The sequence below is a fragment of the Mus caroli genome, chromosome 11, assembly GCF_900094665.2.
Source record: "Mus caroli chromosome 11, CAROLI_EIJ_v1.1, whole genome shotgun sequence".
Taxonomy (NCBI): Eukaryota; Metazoa; Chordata; class Mammalia; order Rodentia; family Muridae; genus Mus; species Mus caroli.
In genome coordinates, this window is record NC_034580.1 from 38088256 (window position 1) to 38104395 (window position 16140).

Consider the following 16140-nt stretch of genomic DNA (forward strand, 5'->3'; position numbering starts at 1 on the left):
ACTAACCAGTACCCGGGAGCTTTTGTCTCTAGCTGCATATGTATGGAAAGATGGCCTAGTCGGCCATCACTGGAAAGAGAGGCCCATTGGACTTGCAAACTTTATATGCCCCAATACAGGGGAATGCCTGGGCCAAAAGTATGGGAATGGGTGGGTAAGGAAGTGGGGGGGGCGGTATGGGGGACTTTTGGGATAGCATTGGAAATGTAATTGAGGAAAATATGTAATAAAAAATATTAAAATTTTTTTTAAAAAAAGAAAATAACGTAATAAAAAAAAGAAAAAAGAGAAAAACAAATATATATCCTGAAACATATCTATAAATGTTTCTGTGTGTTAAGCTATCTTACTTTGGCTGCTATGGTCAGTGGCATAAATGGCCCTATGGGTATTTCAGAATGCCTGTACCCTGTTTTAGTGCAGCTGTGAAATAGCATTTACAGGCTTCTTTGCTTGAAAATTTTGGAAACTTATAACCAGGGTCTGAACATTTCTGAAATTATAGGTGAAAATAAGCACTTTCTCTTTTTTCTAAAAATGTTTTTATTGATTATTTGAGAACTTTACATCATGCACACCATCACATACATTTTCCAGTCCTCCAAGGTCTATCTACATTTGTGACCTCCCCCACTCTCAGAAGGAGGAGGAGGGAGAGGAGGAGAACAACAGGAACATCAGCAGCAGCAGCAACAACAACAACAACAAAAACAACAGCACAAAGAAGGGAAGGAAGGAAAGTCCAATTTATGTTGTCCATATACTTACTTGAGCATGGTCAAACTCATGTGGCCAGCCTCTTAAAGAAAACTCTTAAAGAAAGAGAGTCCTTCCCCACCCCAACCTCACCAGAAGTCATCAATTCCTCCTTTTTAAAGTTGTTTTTGTGGATATGTGTCAAAAAGTTGAAAAGCTGATTAACATGATAACCTAACCAAAAATTAAGATGTGGAACAGTCATGCCTTTGAAAAAAAGGAGCCATGTTTATTTGTCATGAGAATGTGTTGAAGATAAAAATTAATTTACCCTAAGATGATTCTTTGAAAAGGTAAGTTTGATCTAAAACTAATACATTGGTCAATTTATGAAAATTCTGAGAAATTATATAAAGTTTTTATTTAAGAATAACTCCTGAACTGAAATTAATGTGTCCTTAGAAGAGTGGAACCAGTGTGTGTGTGGGGGGGGGGGGGGGGCTCAGAGAACCCTGAGCCCTGCGCTGCAGACAAAGCCAGTTCCCCTCAGAGGATGATTTGTGCAGTATTATTACTAACACCAACCTTCTGTCTGGTAGACCCCCTTCTTCCATAGAACTACTAGAGACTGAGAACACACCCAAGTCCTGGCACAGAGCAGAGCTGAACTTTCTAGTTCCAGTAATAATTCCTATCTAACAAGTATTGTAATTTCTAGCATCCAGAAGGTTTGAAGCTATATGCTTGATGCAACATTCTTGTAAAATCCTCAGCTTAGCTTTTAAAGACTCTTGAACCTGTGTTCTGAGATAAAACTCTCAATTAAGCCAAAATAAAGGCAATGCTCCTTGCTTTCAACTAAGTTCATTTTAGACTGGGTTGACAACCCATAAATATCACTGAAGCCTCAATAGGTACTCTGTCTCTATGTTGAAATAATATATGTTCAACAAAGAAATACAGCTTCCTTTCCCTGACAATTACCCGTATTATTTCTCTGACTTCACATGCTACAAGTGAGACCAAAAATGAACCAGTCACCTGACATGACCAGCATCTTCCACATGTGTTATCTTTATGGGCCAGATCTGTAGCCACTGAGAAATCCTCGTCAGATCCCACTGCCTCTGTGAGACATGAGTACTCAGCTAGAAAATGATGAAAAAATAGTTATTGATTTTTTTTTCAAGATGAAGCTCAGTAAAGAACTTAAAGAATTTGAAAAATATTATATGAGCTATTTGGAAAGCTCTCTCCTGGGGCATTTAGCCAGAATTTGTATTTTCAAGTGATAAACTCTTTATTTCTGAAATTTCACTTACACTAACAGCACACTGTAGTATAAAGGCCTGCATAGATGATCTATATAACAAAAAGTAAAAATGAAAAAGAAATTAAATGAGTTGGTTTCGGGACTTGGCCAAAACATAAACATGATGGGAGCCAGATATAGTGATACATATCTATCATCCCAGCACTGGAGAGACTGAGGCAGGAGGATGATGATCTCAAGGCCAGCCAGTGCTACAAAATGAAGGCCTACCTCAAAATAAACATGCAAAATTAACAAATACTCACATACATGCATACATACATACATACACACACACACACACACACACACACCCATGCTCATAAACCACATAACACACTCATACATATACATTCATATGGATATGCTCATACATATAAACTCTCACACACTCAACACACTCATATAATAAACTCACACAATATACTCACACACACTCATGTACTCACCCATACACATATACACTCAAACACTCATATGCTCAGTTACATATAACCATACACATACACTCACAGAACACATGCTCTCTCTCTCTCTCTCTCTCTCTCTCTCTCTCTCTCTCTCTCTCTCTCTCTCTCTCTCACACACACACACACTCATATACTCATACATAAATACATACACTCATATACTCATACATACTTATATACTCACATATATACACTAACATATATTCATATATTCCCATATACGTGATCACACATACATTCAATCACAGACACACAGATATATGCTCACACTGACACATGCATGCACACACACACACAGAGGAATTCACACATATATTCACACACATATGCATTCATACAGAGAAACTCTCACATACTCACATACATGTATACACACACTTACACGCGTGCACTCACAAATACACACACACACATACTTAATCACACACTCATACACCCCCACCTCACACACACACACACACACTCATACACCCACACAATGTAAAAAGAAAATGGGAGAACAAACAAACATTAGAACAAACAAATTTTGACCCCTGATCTTGAACTTAAGTTGCCATTTGGCATTTCTTTTCCCCAAAGCATTCCACAATAGGCATCTTTGATAAATACCAGATGTGTAAAGAACATGTATCATGAGTTATTTATTCAACTTAAATGCTTTTTAAGATAATTTGTTAAATAGCAGCCTTGGAGAGTTTCTGTGTATTACCTTCAAATAGTTGTGACAGTAGAAATGGATGACCTTCTGAGAGAAATGTGCCTGAGCAGATTTTATGACTGAGTTAACATTTCTATTGGCTCCTTGGAATGTGGGAGAATTTTGATATCTGGACATGAATTGAATGAGGGGCGAAAGGTGAATGAGCAACTGGAGAACATTAGCAAAGCATGAAGTGCAGGGTTCAGTGTGGCGGGACACCAATAAGCATGGAAGGAAGGGAGCACAAGGACAGGTGGGACAGGCAGGTTGTAATTCACTAGGTTCCTCTGAATGAAATCCAAAAAAGTTGCTTTTCTGTCATTGTTTATTTAGCAAAACTGTGACACATTTTCAAGATGTACCTCAGAAAGCCCAAGTATATAGAAGAAATCCTAGAGGTCGACACTTGCGTTTGAGGGTGACTACATTTGGGGAAGGACATAAAGCTAAGAATAGTAGGAAGGCAAAGGAAGGATGGATGATAAAGATGGGGGGATGGGTGGAGCTGCCACCTAGAGTGGCCATGAGCACAGAGTGCCAGTTCTAAGTGCACTCTATGGCAATGCACAGCAGACCTCAGAGTCCACACTCTGCATGATCCATTGTGTGATTATTTTTTTTAGGCAAGAGAGACGTGGCTCTTTACTTTTCCCATCAACCACTGGTGTGGGGTGGACCTTTACTAGAAATGAGGGTTTTCAATTCCACACACTTAGATATGCATGCAGTTTTACCCATACTCTTGAATTTAGACAAGACACGTCATCTTTATGAGATTTGATAGGAGAGCAAACATTGTATGTGGTGTATATGTTATGAATGTGTTACATTGTGTGTATGTGTGTGAGAGAGAGTGATTGTGTGGAGCATGTAGTTCATGGTGTCCATGTGCGTATGTGTGGTATCAGGGAAGTGCACAAATGTATATGAAGGGGTGTGTGTGTGTGTGTTCATGTGTGTGTGTTGCTGAAGGTACCCAGTAAAAAGGCAGTTTTTTACTTGCATGGCTGGCATTGCCCTGGGATAGGAATGGAGCCAACTTTGAAAGGTAGCATCAGGCAAGCTGTCTATGGTTCATTCTTACCTGACCCCTTTACTTGTGACTAGAACAGAACCAAAGCCATTATTTTTCTTTCTAGCCTACACAGATTTACACTGTTTGTCAAATGTCCTGTCAGGGAGAAATCAATTTTTCATAGCTCACTGGTGTTCTTTGCCAAATGAGAGACGACTCTTACATGCATTCATGTTAGAGTTAGAATAAAGAGAAACTTGTTCTGCTTACTCGAGGCATTGTTTGCCATGACAACGCATGCTTTCTATCACATGTTTAGCAGACCCACTCTAACCTCCATTTGCCATTGTGCTCCTTGAAATAAACTGCATGAACCTGTGTCATGCATTTTTAACAGCTACGTCTAAACAAAGTTTCAGCTCCAGAGACTGGCTTGCTGCTACCTTCCAGGGCAGAAACAAACTCAGAAATGATGATATTATGTAACTTTTGTTTAATGTCCTATGCTGTGACTGTTCCAAAATTTTATACTACTGTCTTTTTTCAAATCCCAGTTGAAAGTTTTGCTCTGTTATCTGTGTTGCCTATGCTCTACTTTATAAACTAGCAACTGGGCCATCACACTTCTTTTTCTTCAATGCATGACATTATCTTCATGGCTGCTGCTTCCATTTATTATACAGTACATTTTCTTGGCACTTTGTGTGTCTACTAATCTTTTATTGCATGCCATTTGAAAGCAGTCATAGAAACTAAGTTTGTATTAAGGTTCGTTCAACTTGTGTGTCCTCTTTCTTCTTTCCAGGTGGTCACTATTGAGCTGACTATAACTTTAGCCTGATGCAGTCTCTGGTTTCAATGTCTCAAGGATAAAATGTGTTATGTGATCTTTGAAAGTAAGAGTGTTGCTTAATGATAACAATATATTCTAGAAAATATTTCATTATAAAATTTCATCATGTACAAACACAGAATGTAATTTATACAAACTGAAATGGTCACTGGGACCACCATCAAGTATTCCATTCACATTGGCCAAACTGTCACTTGCTGCACATGACTGTACTTCCCAGGAATAGGAGTATTCTCCAAGACTGTATAAAATTGTGGCTGTGTGCTTGTTTATTTTATCCTCCAGTGCCTGAGCCCCTATGTTACTTTAGCCTGTTACAAGTACCCTACTGGACAAATCAATGCTGCATGAGAAAATCCTCTAGATTTTATAATGTCCTGGCGGCATGAATATATCAGATGTTCCATTAATACTCCTTGTCCCCACAAGTGTCCATCTAGCAATATCACAGTTGACCAGTGGCCTTGATTCTGACTTTAAAAGTGCCTCTTTGTAAAGTGTGAAAGACATTTACCTTATTTCCATATTGAATGGCTCTTTCCTTAAGAATATTAGTCCATCTATCTCTTTGTGGCTCTCAGACTCTTCCAGTATCTTGATTGATATGAAAAAGTCTACATATTATTTCAATTATAGTTGCATGTCTCACAGAGCTATGCTGTCTTATTTTGCCATATTTGGAAATAGAATTTTTGCAGTTAAGTTTGTCTTATTTACCTTTCTTATGCAGTGAAAAGACACCATGACCAAGGAAACTTATAAAAGAAAATAATTAATTTAGAGTTCACAGTTCTAGAGATTAGTAGAGTTTGTGACCTTCATGGCGAGGATCATAACACCAGGCAGGGAGCAGGGCAGCAAGCAGGGAGCAGGGCAGCAGGCAGGGAGAAGGGCACCAGGCAGATAGGCATGGAATTGAGAACTTACATCTGATCCACAAACATGAGGCAACGAGAAAGAGCAAGCTAAGTGGGAATGGTGTGGCCTTTTAAAACCCCAAAGACTATACCCAGTGACACACCTCCTCCAAGAAGGTTCTCCGAACAGTTCCTCCAAACAGTTCTACTGACTACAAACCAAATACGTGAGCCTACAAGGGCCGTTCTCATTTAAATCACCACAAAATTTAAGACTGAAACTTTTTTATCATAATATTCTTTAATGCCTTTACTAGGTCTTCGATCTTGAAAAAAAGTCCTTAAAATTATGTAACTGTTTATTTAATAAACACAGGCACTGTGCTAGGATCACAGAACACAGCATACATAGTATCACATGGTCTTTATTGCTATAAAGCCTTTAAACAAATGGTGGAATGGTAATACTTTTAGTGATTATATGGTTTCTTATCCTTTTTATCATGTGAATGTGTAATGTATATCGAAAGCATACATACCACTCATGCCATTGTGTATTTGTGGTGGAGGTCAAAAGACATCTTTGTGGCATTGTTTCTCTCCTTTTACCTTAACAAGGGTTCTCAGGATTAAACTCAGATCACCAGGCTTACCTATCAAGTCCCTTTACTTGTTGAACCACGTTACTAGTCTGAGAATATGATGTAAAATGCTATGAATGATAACTATGAGGTTAAAGACAGGGAAAAATTATGCTCTCAATTCTAAGATCAGGTAAATACCCTCTGAAGTCACAATCAATTTGAAACCTAAAAATAAGGAGTAATTATTATAGCACAAAGTCAGACAAGATCATTTCCGACAAAAGAAACACTGTCAAAAATAATCAACAGAGAAATAGATTGTTTTTCTTATCAAACATTTGAGAACATGGGAGCTTGGGTGAGAAAGGGTATGCTGATAAGTGAGGTTAGCCAGGCACTCAGGACAAGGTTAGAGAGCTGACGAATTTTAAGTTCAGAAGTAGCAATTTGCCGTGTAGAGAATGGTTTAGGACAGCATGAACATGAAGAGATGGATTAGGTAGCTATTGAATGTGCCCATGTGAAAAATGACAATAGCTTGGAATACATGGTGAAGGTAGAGGTGGCTAGCTAATGGGATTTGAAATGTATTTGAAGGCAGAAACCAGAGAACTTGTAATGGAACAAAGAAACAAATGAAAGAAAGGGAGATAGGGAAAGTTTTAGGTTAAAAAGATATTTTAAAACCCCATTCATGCCTTTCCTGTGTTTTGACAGACTAATTCTTCTTAGTATTGGGTAAGATTATATTGATATGCACTCACTGATAAGTGGATATTAGCCCAGAAACTTAGAATACCCAAGATACAATTTGCAAAACACAAGAAAATCAAGAAGAACGAAGTCCAAAGTGTGGACACTTGGCCCCTTCTTAGAATTGGTAACAAAATACCCATGGAAGGAGTTACAGAGACAAAGTTTAGAGCTGAGAGGAAAGGATGGACCATCCAGAGATTGCTCCACACAGGGGTCCATCCCATAATCAGCCACCAAACCCAGACACTATTGCATATGCCAGCAAGATTTTCCTGAAAGGACCCTGATATAGCTGTCTCTTGTGAGGCTATTCCAGTAACTGGCAAATACAGAAGTGGATACTCACAGTCATCTATAGGATGGAACACAGGACCCCAAAGGAGGAGCTAGAGAAAGCACCCAAGGAGCCAAAGGGGTCTGCAACCCTGTAGGTGGAACAACAATATGAACTAACCAGTACCCCCAGAGCTTGTATCTCTAGCTGCATATGTAGCAAAGGATGACCTAGTCGGCCACCAGTGGAAAGAGAGGCCCCTTGGTCTTACAAACTTTATATGCCCCAGTACAGGGGAATGCCAGGGCCAAGAAGTGGGAGTGGGTGGTTAGGGGAGCAGGGTGGGGGGGAGGGAAGATAGGGAACTTTCAGGATAGCATTTGAAATGTAAATAAAGAAAATGTCTAATAAAAATAAAAGGAAAAATAAGATTCTATTGGTCACATACACTGTGGTACATCCCTTTACCTACTGATGGACTTCCCAATACTGTAACTTTTGGTGATTATAATGAAACTGCTGTAGATACTCATGGACACATGTTTTCAAATTCTTTAGACAAATGCCAAGGACCCTGGGTTTGTTGGATCAAATGATGAAATGTGTTGAGTTTAAACATAGAGAAAACTTATGTGCATTACTTAGTCGTAGCAGCTAAGTCTAAAAAAAAAAATCTATATTTTAAATGATTATGTGGCACTCTAGAAAAGGCAAAACCACAGGGACAGGAAGCAGTCACAGGGCTGCAAAGTTTGTGGTTAAAGAATGGATAGACCAACAATAGGGAATTTTATGGCAAAGAAACAGTTCTATCTGGTGCTAGGTTAGATATATCCCTATGCATAGTTCAGCATCAAGAATATGCAGCACTGAGTGAACCATAGTGTACACATTGGCTTTGGAAATGATGATGTGTCTATACCGGCTCATCTGTAATAGAGACTGGAAAGTAGTAGAAATACTCATTGTGAGAGAAAGTAGCCCTGTTTGGGAACAGGAAGTTTATGGAAAATATGTATACATGTATATATTATGCTCAAATTTGCTATGGAATAAGCTCTAAATATAAAGTCTATTGAAGTGTGTGTGTGTGTGTGTGTGTGTGTGTGTGTGTGTGTGTGTTAGATCTGCCTGCATGATAACAAGAGCTTTAGAGAACACTTTACACTCATTGTCTGATGTAAACTTCACAATAAGCTGTGATAAACATCATTTTGCCTTTCACAAATAAAATCAGGCTCAAATATTTCAAGTGTACGGTCTGTTTTAGCCCAGTAACTAATTCACTGCTGAAACCTCAGCCAAATTCTTTAGCACTGGCCCAAGGCTCTTTACCCCTCTCTTGCTTCATTTCCATAATATGTTATTCATTGCCATGACCTCTGCAAGCAAAACCATCATCCAGCACCTATAAAAATAATAGTAACATCTTATGATCGTCAGTGATACTTCATAATATAGCCCACTTCTTGCATGGATTATGTTCTTTAATCATCATAATGAATATTTGGAATAGACACTGGTTATTAGCTACTTTATAGATAAGATACTCAAGGTGAAGAAAGATTAAGTGATTTGTCTGAGTCAATAGAACTCATTCTTGTTCTAAACAAGTATGCCATGACTGACACGATCCTTCCTAATATGGATTGCATGAGAATCATTTTAAGAGGGGAAGCACAGACAATAGGCTTGTATGATTGCCAGGAAATGGACACAGAATTCAGACTCAATGCATCAAAATTTTATTCATGGTTCTCCCGCTGATGAACCCTGTGGTTTTCATCCTTTGCTTAGACCCCGCTTAAATCCTCATGTCCATTTCCCTCTTGGGCTCTTTCTCATCCAATCTTTTGGGTGATTTTGTCTACTATTAGCTGACCAAACTTGGTTCATATAGCTTGCAATATTGCCAACCATTTCCCTCACTGACCTCCTCCACGGACTTCTTTCTCCCTGCATAAATTCTTCCCTGTACCTCAGAATCCCAAGATTTCTTAGATAATTCTCAGCTGGTTTCCAGAGTGCTGGGTTGATAGCTTGGCAATTAACTCATCTCGCTAGCTCATTCCCTGTGTTAAAGTGCTAAATTGCAGAGGGTGTTTATCATATGTCAGGCCCACAGTCTCCTGCTGTCGGTTTTGATTTGCTAAATACCTGCAAAAGATCTAGTGCCTAGAACACCTGGTCTGGAGGGCAGGCTGCATGCTAAGCTGTAGACAGCATCCTAGAATCCCCGCAGCCTCCCTTGAGCTGCCCCCACAGCATTACCTTTTCAAACAGCAGGAAAGACATGAGTAGCATCAATATAGACTTTAGACTGGACCGAAACGCTAAGAAAACCATGTTACCAACAAAGACCACAGGGATGTCCATGGTCTGTGTTGCCACTTGATCGTCAATGTCCGTGGCCCATGCTGTGGCCAGAAACATGATCTGTGCTACTGTTGGCCATAATGGGCAAGGAAGGAAGCTACCTTTGAAGGGATATTGATGACTGTAGATTCACCACTGAGAGTGAGAGACATAGAAGGCTTCTGTGACAACCCCCTCCCCAACAAAGAAACAGTTTGGAAGCCATTGAAGAGAACTCTCATTAATGTCATGTGACAAGCACTTTAAAGGTAATGAAATATAATTATTTTTTAGATAATAACATGATTAACAGCAATTGGCTATGTATTTCAGAACACCTAGTAGAGATGAATTAACACACACCCCAAAAAATTGTGATAGGGATGCTGAAGTGTAGCTCTTCACAGTTGATGACTTCCGAAGGGGTTGAAGGTGGAGAAGGACTTAGATTTTGTTGTTGTTGTTGTTTTTTAAGGGGCTGGCCACTAAAATTTTGACTATGCTCCAGTGAGTGTATGGACAACACAAATCGAACTTGCATCTTTTTCTTCCTGTTTTTCTTATTTTTTCCTTTGGCTTTTGTTTTGGAAGTCACAAAAATGGTGGTGAACCTGAGAGGACTGGAAAGTGAATGTGATCAAGGTGCATTATGGGAGATTTCAAAAAAAACCAATAAAAATATGTTTAAAATGTTAGGGAAATCACCCTCATATACACATGCCTTTGTCCTAGATAGCTCTCTAATGACAAACTAAGATGCTATCATGGAGATTATTACTGTGTACAAGGAGCTGCACCAAGGGCATCTCTCACACACTTACTGAGTCTTTCTAAGTAAACATGCTCCTAGCTGTCCACAGTAAGTAGCATGGTATAACAGATTTTGCCTGGTTCTAATCTCAGTAAAGCCTAAGAATTTATCTGCCCTTGCCAGGAATCACTGTGCTTTCCCGACTTAGCAAGAGAAATAATTTCTGCTATGCCTTGCTTCTCTGTTGTAGAATTCTGCTACTTCATGCAGTCATTACTGTGATTAATTGCATTTTGAAGGAGGAATATTTAATCAGTGACTGCTCATCTCCCTTTTAAGAGGAAGAAGTTTGATAGATGCTAATCAGGGCATACTTGAGAAAAAGGTCTCTTCAAATCCTGTTATAATGTCAACTCTCGTTAGATATCATCTACTCTTTCACTTTAAAAGTAGAAAGCCAGTGATCAACTGGTGCTGTTGGGCATGCTATTTTACTTAAAAACTGAAATGTCAAAGCCAGGGGATCTTGTTGATACTTAAAATTTACTGGAGTTATGCACACTTGAATGAGAACTTGAGATTTGCTCACACATAAAAAGTATGGCACTTGAATGATTGACCTTTTTAAGCACCAGAGTCTTAGGCTAGACATGAGTATAGTATAGTGCTCAATCTCCAAGTGTACGATACATAACATAAGAATACATGACGCTTTGAAAATGCTTGTGGGCTTGACTCTAGTCTTTGGGAATCTGAGACAATCAAGATTGTGTATCTTTTGTATCTGTCTTTCCTGACTGTAAATGAGAATGATAAATCTGCTTAAGGATTGTGGCAAGAACTGCCTTAGATCATGGATATAAAATGCCTAGAATAGAACCTGTCGCTGAGAACTATTAAATTAGTGTGAATACCATAGTGAGACCCTTTCCCAATCTCTGTCCAAAATCAGTTGGTGTGTACTAGAAATAATAGTTAAAATTTGTTATTTTTTCCACAGAGAGAAAGATATTTTCAGTATGACTATGAAATCAAACACATTTAAAATATGTAACAACATTTAAAAAGAATACTGATAGAAACAGGTGTATACTTGGTAGTTCTGATTAAAGAAAGCTGAGGTGGAAAGCAAATTATGTCATTAGATGAAAAAACATGATTTATCAAAATTAAATCCTGAAGTGATGGCAGTTTCAACTTAACCAGGATAAACATAGTAATTATAAAATTATATTCATTCCATAAATGTTATCTGTATGCATCATGTTTATATACATATATAAGTGGCTTCTTGGAACAATAGTTCAGGCTTGCCTGATATAAAACTCCTGCATGAGCCTCCATAGTATAAGGATTATGGGCATTAGCTGCCACATCCAATCTTACACTCACATACCACATCCACATAAATGTACAGATGTGCACACGCACACACACACACACACACACAGAGAGAGAGAGAGAGAGAGAGAGAGAGAGAGAGAGAGAGAGAGAGAGGTTAAACTAAAGGCCTTGTCTTTACTTCTCAACAAAATGTGTTACACACATGCAAGAATTAGAAAGACACATTGAAGTCCCAAGTCTGCTTCTCCTTTATTGTAGATGTCTCTTTAGTGGCTCCTGTGTGCTATGTGCTTGGATAGAGCCCCCTACAGCCATGCCTTAGTTTCACATGCCAATACAGTGAAGAAAAACAAACAACAACAACAACAACAAAACTGTAAATGGGCTTGACTAGACTAACAGGGTTTTGTGATTTGGAAAATAAAATTGTTTTAGTGAAAATAACTTTTTGTAAATAGGTTTAAAAATGCAGAAATGAAGCTTAATCTCAGGTAATAGTCATCTATGCCGTGTTATAAGGTGTGATGCAGGCATAAAGAAGGAATAGTATTTTTTAATAAATAACTAATAATAAATCATCCTTCTAAATAGCTTGTCTTAACCCAGGTCCTCTAGAAGAACAGTCAGTGTTCTTTCCTGTAGAGTCATTTCTCCAGCTCCCATGCAAAATATCTTTTGAGCTTAAAATATGGACTTACATCCAATATGTTGGGGCCCGCAGGGATTTAATAATTATAATTCTAATGCTAGCAGAAAACCTTGTGACCAGAAATGGACATGACTAACATAGTTCATGTAAAGGAAAACTTGATGGTAATAAATCTTCGCTGTCCTTTCCCTCATCTTCCTGTAGATAAGGAGTGAGACTGGAAAGGTTAAGCACACTGTAGAGAAGAAAACAGGAAAGCCAAAAAAATAAATAAATAAAACTCTTAGAGATTCAGTTAATACGGAATTAGGAAGGGAATTAAGTACTTGAGGAAATGATTTTCAATTTGTTTGGCAAATTGAAATGAGTTATTAATATGTGTACTAAAATGCTGCTATTTGCACAGCACATTTGGAAATGCTGTTCTATTAAAAAGAAGGAAAAAGTGGAAAGCAAATGATTCAGTGCTTTAGCTGAGGACCCAGGTTCTCTCCTCAGCACCTACTTACTAGTTAACAACCATCTGTAAGTCCATTAGCTGGAAGTAAAACTGGCCCCTTTGGACACAGGACACACAAGTGGTATACATACATGCATGCAAGCAAACACTCATACACATAAAATCGTCTTTTTAAAGGTGTTATGTGTGTTAATATGTGTTAATGTACTGAGAAAGGCACTGGGTGTATTTGACAAGGGATACTTGGTGGAGACTGATAAAGGAGATTAGACTGACTTTGGCAATAATCTCCAGCATCCAACAAGGCTGATGAAACATGTCCCCTAAAAGTTGCACACCCTACACAATACTACCCAGAAGCCACTTCATTAGTTTTAAAGACAGGCTCAATTACATTATCCCACAACAGATATTCTGCAAGTAATGTTTCACCACTGAATACCTACTATGTGGAAATACTCAAAGGCCCAAGTAAGATCAGCCCCTTGACCTTAAGTTATTCATGAGCAATGCAATGCTATTGATAGAAATTAGACTCTGCTTTGTCCTGCTAGGTCAGAATTGGGTTTTGAGCTTGCTTCTTTTTTTTTTTTTCTACCTCCCAGAGTTTTATCAGCATCAGGAGGCGGCCGTCTTTGAATCCTGCTGAGGTAATACCCTTTGAGGATAAGAGGAATAAGAAGATTAAAGCAGGAAATTCTCCCATTGTCTCCGTCTGCCCAGCTTATGACGTATTTCACACACAGCAAGACCCACTGCTGATGAGATATTGGTGGACTAGGCAATATATAACTTAGCCCTTTCCCAGAGATTGCTATCTGGGCTGCAAAATTCACAATGAAAACAGATAATTTTTGTTCCACGCAATTAGGGAGAGGGGTGGTACAAAGTGTTTGGCATTGAATTTTTACTAAACAGGCCATGCTGAAAGTTGCTCTTAAAAATTCCTACATAAAGAAGTCAGTTTGGTTTGGGACACTGGAGAGAAACTGAGTAATGGTGGGATTTGGGGATAGAAAAATTAGGATAAGCACCCAGTCTTCATTGACTGGGTTAGAATCAATCTGTTAATCACTTGGACTTTGTCCATTCCAGGTATGAACCTTCTGCCATGGTGGGCAGGAGTGGACGGTGATCATTACTCTTATGTGTAGAAGCAAATGACACTTGCTCACAGCCAAAAGATCCATCCTAAACATACTCATTAAGTGAGAGTAACCATTCAACACATAGCCAAGCAATGTAGGGTTGGCTGTTACCTGTTCTCTACATTATTAGTGCTGTATTTCATTGTCACAGACTAACACTATCTGCACATGATAATAAAATACCTGGTTAAGAGAGACATGGCCCAACTTAGCTTCACGTCTCCATAGAAATGAGACCTAACCTTCTGCTCACTGGAGACAGGAGTTTATGAATATGTCTTCATGCACAGAAGTAAATCCAGAATTGTAAGACTCCCTTATAGCTGTTGCAGTATTGATGTCTAGCTCTGTCTTGTATCAGTTTGACCATAATCTGTTTACGACTGCTTCTCTTTGTACCGATCTACTTAGCATTCATCAAGCATTCACTATGTGTACATTAGTGGTTTTCACCAACTTACAAAAATGTTCTCATTATTTAATAAAACACTTTTTTTTCCTGATCTTATCCCTTTGTCTATTTCTCCTGAGGCTTCTATTAGATGCCACTTAGTATATTTGCATAGTGTCTGATAGTTTTCTGATGCTCATTCCAACTCTCTTAATCTGGTCTCTAGATTGAACGACTTCTGCGGTTCTCCCTTTGCCTTCACTGATCCTACTGTAGGCTCAGTTCTTCTGCTGCTTCCTTCACTGAGTTTCTCGGATTGTCTTAGTTGCTATGATTTAAAAAAAAAAACCCTCGCTTCCATTTTGTTCTTTTAACATAATTCCTATTTCCTTATTTAAAAAAAAACTACATCTCATTTTTGTCAGACTTTCATTTCATTGTTTTACCTATGAGTCCATTTAATTATTTGAATATAGTAACTACTTTTGAAGTGTTTGTCTAACAAGTCAAGTATTTTAAATGCTTTGGATCAGACTTTATTGACTGTGGTGAAATATATTTTCACCTGAGCATAGTACATAATTTCCAGACTCTACAGATCTCACAATGTTTGGCTGAAAATGAGACCTTTATATGAGTTAGTGTATCATGTCTTTACTCTGAGTCTCTGCTCCTTCCTCAAATGTTGTTACTCCTGTTTTTCTTTGTGTTATCGCTTCATGATTTTCTTTGACTAACTGAAATCTGCCTCTCTTCAAGTGTGTAGCCTGATATGTCCACTCATTCCCTTCTTTCTTCCTCTATTCCATTTTCCCTCCCTCTCTCCGTTCCTTCTTTCCTCTCTTGTCCCACGTTTTGCCACGTTTCTGCCTTCAGTCTTTTGTCTTGCTTCCTATAAGTCACTTCAAGGATTTCTCAGTTTAGTTTCTAGCAAACAGTTGAACAAATGCTAAGTTCAAACACCTTCAACCACAGAGTCTTCTATCCTCCACCACTGGTTCATTGTAAATATGCACCTGCATTAGGCATTGTCTAGGTTCTATCAGAGATAATGCTGCCTCAGCCAAAAGCATACATACTATGGCCATACTGCAAGTGACAGCTTGATTATCCATGTTTATCTGACATCCCTCATGTTTACTGAAAGTATTGCCAAGCTTGGCCACCTCTTCAAATCTGCTCATTTTTCCTTCCACTGGGGCACCAATGCCACTGATCCTTGTCACTTGTCCCTGGAAAAGGTTCCATGGCAGTTGAGCCTGCCAGACCCACAGAGCACCAGGATTTTAAGCACATGTGCTCCTCAGATTGCCTTAAGCCTTAGCCAATTTCTAAATTGCTGAAATGGGTAGTTTTGGGGGGATTGGTTTTTGTTTCTGTTTGGTTTTAATTCTACCTAATTTCCCAGGTGTTTTGTGATGGCAGAATATTCTTGCCAACTCCAAAGCCGTAGCCCAAGGTCTTGTCACACGTTCCTGTGTCTGAAGGTGTCACCATATCTAATGACAGTGTTTCATTATGGATC